This window comes from Crocodylus porosus, unplaced genomic scaffold, assembly GCF_001723895.1.
Source record: "Crocodylus porosus isolate Cpor-Errol unplaced genomic scaffold, CroPor_comp1, whole genome shotgun sequence".
NCBI classification, from domain to species: domain Eukaryota; kingdom Metazoa; phylum Chordata; order Crocodylia; family Crocodylidae; genus Crocodylus; species Crocodylus porosus.
In genome coordinates, this window is record NW_017728931.1 from 121,766,603 (window position 1) to 121,771,081 (window position 4,479).

General features: G+C 46.9%; 1 protein-coding gene across 1 annotated transcript in view; it reads right to left on the reverse strand.

Moving 5' to 3' along the window:
* The window catches only part of RINT1 (RAD50 interactor 1), a 24,286-nt gene that overhangs the window by 17,919 nt on the left and 1,888 nt on the right, over window positions 1-4,479 (reverse strand). The window lies entirely within an intron of this gene.

The following is a 4,479-nucleotide window of genomic DNA, read 5'->3' on the forward strand; positions in this document are numbered from 1 at the left end:
GGAGTGACCAGGAATAACGGTCACAAGCTGGTAGAGGGTAGATTTAGGCTAGATATCAGGAGGCGCTACTTCACGGTCAAGGCGGCTAGGATCTGGAACCAACTTCCAAGAGAAGTGGTACTGGCCCCTACCCTGGGGGTCTTTAAGAGGTTAGATGAACACTTTGCTGGGGTCGTTTGACCCCAGTAATCTTTCCTGCCATGGCAGGGGGTCAGACTAGATGATTTACTCAGGTCCCTTCCGAGCCTAGAAACTATGAAACTATAGAAAATTAGAGTTGGAAGGCACCTCAGAAGTCATCTAATCCAACCCCCTGCTCAAAGCAGGACCATCCCAACTATATCTTGTCTTCTGACTGGGGTAGCAGGCACTTTAGATTGGTGTCATCCTTAAATTTCATAGACATTTGGGCTGGAAGGGACCCTGGAGGATCATTGAGTCCAGCCCCCTGCCCCAGGGGCAGGAAGTCAGCAGGGATCATAGGATCCCAGCAAGATAAGCATCCAAACGTATCTTGAAGGCGTTCAAAGTAGGTGCTTGAACCACTTCCAGCAGCAGTCGATTCCAAAACTTGGGGGCTTGGACAGTGAAGAAGTTCTTTCTTATGTCCAGCCTGAATCAGTCACGTTGGAGTTTGTGACTGTTCGATCTTGTCATCCTTTGGTGCACTCTGCTGAACGGACGTTCCCCCAGATCCTGATAAGCACCCTGATACATTTATAAGTGGCCACCAGATCACCCCTGAGCCTGCGCTTTTCCAGGCTGAAAAGCCCCATTGCTCTCAGCCTCTCATCATAAGGTCTGTTTTCCTGACCTCTGATCATGTGTGTGGCTCTCCTCTGCACCCTCTCAAGCTTCACATCCTTTTTGAATTGCGGAGCCCAAAACTGGACGCAGTACTCCAGCTGCTGCCTCACCAAGGCCGAGTACAACAGGAGAATGACGTCCTGGGATTTACTTGAGAAGCATCTGTGGATGCAAGCCAGCGTTTTGGTCGCTTTACTAGCTGCAGCATCACACTGAAGGCTCATGTTCATCTTGTGGTCAATCATGACCCCCAAGTCCCTTTCATCTGTAGTGCTAAGCGTAGCACTGCTCAGCCTATAAGCATGCTGCAGGTTTTTCTTCCCAAGGTGGAGAAACTTGCATTTTTTCAGTGTTGAACACCATCAGGTTCTCATCTGCCCATTTCCTGAGCCTGTCAAGATCCGCCTGGATCACCCTCCTGTCCTCAGGTGTGGATGCTTTACCCCAGAGTTTGGTACCATCGGCAAACTTGGCCAGTCCGCTTCTGACACCAATGTCCACATCACTGATGAAGATGTTAAACAGTATAGGCCCTAGGACAGAGCCTTGAGGGACCCCACTGGTCACAGCGCACCAAGACGATTGGCTCCCGTCAACCACCACCCTCTGGGTCCTACTGCGAAGCCAATATCCTAGCCAGCGGATCATGGCGAGGTCAAGGCTGCAGTTAGCCAGTTTAGCCCAGAGGTGATCATGGGATACCAGATCGAAGGTATTTTTAAAGTCAAGATATCACCTGGACAAAAGGGGGAAGAGATCGACATTGTATAAGTCACCTGCTCATAAAAGGAAATGAGATTGATCAGGCAAGACCTATACCTGCAACAAACCCATGCTAGGTATCCCTCAGGATACTGCCCTTTGATAATCTTTTCCAAGACCTTCCCAGGATAGAGGTCAGGCTGATGGGCCTACAGTTTGCCAGATCTACTTTCCTCCCTTTCTTGAAGATAGGCACAACACTGGCTCTCTTCCAATCATCGGGCACTTCACCAGAACACCAAGACCTCTTGGAGATCTGTGCCAGGGGCTGAGCTATGATGCTGGCCAGCTCCCTGAGTACCCTTGGGTTTAACCCATCAGGGCTGGCTGACTTGAAGATATCCAGCCTGTCAAGGTGTTCCTTCATGAGGTCAGCTTCAATGGAGAGCAAGGAATTCTCCCTCACCCAGGCCTCCCTGACCCATAGCGGACAGGGGCCATCCAAAGGACTAGTGAAAAACTGACGCAAAGTACTCATTTAGCATGTTAACTTTTTCCTGGGCATCAGTTGTCCCATCTGGTTTAGCAGGGGTCCAATGTTGCCCTTGCTTTTCCTCCAGCTCCCCACATATCTAAAAAAAGACTTTTTATTGTCCTTGATATTTGTAGCTAGCTAGAGTTCCATCACAGCCTTGGCTTTCCTGATTTGCACTCTGTAGGTCCGGACCAGAGCAGAGTATTTCTTCTTGGTGGTGGTTCCAGTCCTCCATCCTTTGTAGGTCTTTCTTTTAAGATGTAGGAAGTCCGCTAATTCCCTGGAGAGTCAAGGGGGCTGCTGTGCCCTTTTGCTGCCTTTCCTCTGAGACAGGATGAACTTTGCTTGCGCATCCAGGATTGCTCCCTTGAGGATCAACCACTCGTCCTGAACTCCCCTCACCATTGGGTTGTAGCCTTTTAGGGCCTCTCTGACAAGCCTCCTTAGCTTGTCAAAGTCAGCTTTCCTTAAGTCAAGGACTTCTGTATTATTGACTGACTTGCCACCTTTGCAGCAGATGGTGAAGGTGATCAACTCGTGGTCACAGTCACCCAGCTTCCCTTCAATCATTAGGTCGCTGATTAGGTCACCCCTGGTTGCCAGTACAAGGTCAAGCAGCGCTTTACCTCTTGTCAGCACATAGAGCTCCTGCATCAGACAGAGGTCATCCACACATTAAGAGAAAGCTTTGCGATCACTTGGATTTGGCCGAGCACTCCTCCCACGAGATGTGTGGGTAGTTATAGTCTCCCATGACAACCATACACTACAATTGTGTAGCCTCAGCCAATTCTCTGGTGAACTTAAGGTCTTGACTCTGGGTAAGGGGTCTGTAGTAGACTCCCACCATAGTATCTCCTGTACTGTTTGCCATGGATGTTAACCCAGAGGGCCTCAAGTCGTCCATCATGGGTGCTAATGTCAGCTTGCAGGGACATGTAGCTTTCCCTGACATAGAGAGCTACGCCCCCACCCTTTTGTCCACTCGATCCCACCTGTACAGGGTATAGCCATGGTCCAGTCATGGGTGGAGTCCCACCAGGTCTCTGTTATCCCAACTGACATCATAGTTATTTGCATTTAGCAGGAGAACACGTTCCTCCTGTTTATTCCCCAGGCTCCTGGCATTTGTGTATAGGCACGCAAGTGTCCCCTTGGGGGCCCTTGCCCTGCCTGCATTTTGTTCCACAGTTGGGGCTGGGGTGGGATCCCTTAAGTGCCTTGGCCTGCTGGCTTTGCAAGGGCCGCTCAGTGGGCCAGCAGTAGCAGTAGTCCTCCCATCCCCCAGCGAGCTTAGTTTAAAGCCTGGTAGAGCAGGTCAGCTCATCTGGCTGAGAAGAGCCTCTTCCCCAACAGAGGCTGTCCTTTCCCAACAGCTCACTGCCTCTCTCCAAAGAGCGAACTGTAGTCGTGGAAGCCAAAGCCTTAATAAATTTAATAAATATACACATTAATGACTTGGAGAACAGTGTTAAGAAGCTACTGAACAGTACTCCACCCAGGGCAGACCTCCGGAAAATCCCAATTGATACCTTCTAGCAGTTTGACATTAAGACATTAATGACTGCTGTTTGAGTACAATTCTCCAAACAGTTTTACACCCAACTTATATTAGGTTCATCTAAACCAGCAGTGTTCAATTCACCTGGTCCCACAAAACTGGATCCATTGCATTAATCCAAACATTAATTCAAAACATTAATTACAACTCTGAAGCTGCCAAGCTTGCCTATTGGCATCCATTACAAATTTTATGAAACAATGAATTTTTAGAAATGGAAAATTTCCCACAGAAAAATAAAGCACTGGAAAAATTTCCACCCTACATCTGAGCTTAGCTAGTTCATGAGAATAACATAATATAAAAGCCTAACTTGCTACTATCTCCTATTAATTGCTAGGTGCTACTAAATTAATGACCTGAGGATATGTTCTAGTATTGTTCCAGATATCAAAGTTAGACTGACTGGCCTGTAATTCTCTGGATCCTTTGTTTTCCCTTTTTTCAGTTTCTGGGACCTCAGATAACATATATGAGTTCTCAAAGACAACAGCTAGTGGCTATGCAATCATTTCAGCCAATTCCTTCAGTAGTTAAGCATTTTAAACATCCATGGCTCCTTACTTAGGAAACTTCTAACTTACTCTTTCCTTCCTATGTGCTGAATACATACACATGATCGTTTACTTAAGGATGTAAAAAAAAAAAAAAAAACACCAACCCAAAACTACTAGTTTTTCTGGCATTACTTAAAATGTTGCAACACACTATTTACCTGAATCCAAAATAACCCTCAATTTAAGACAACCCTGCAATAATTAGATTCTGTATATAGAAAATGTATACATTTGTTTTAATTTTTCATATAAAGAATCTACTTATTCCATCTTAAATCTGTTCCCCCCACACACACTGCTGCAGCAGGGAAAGCAGT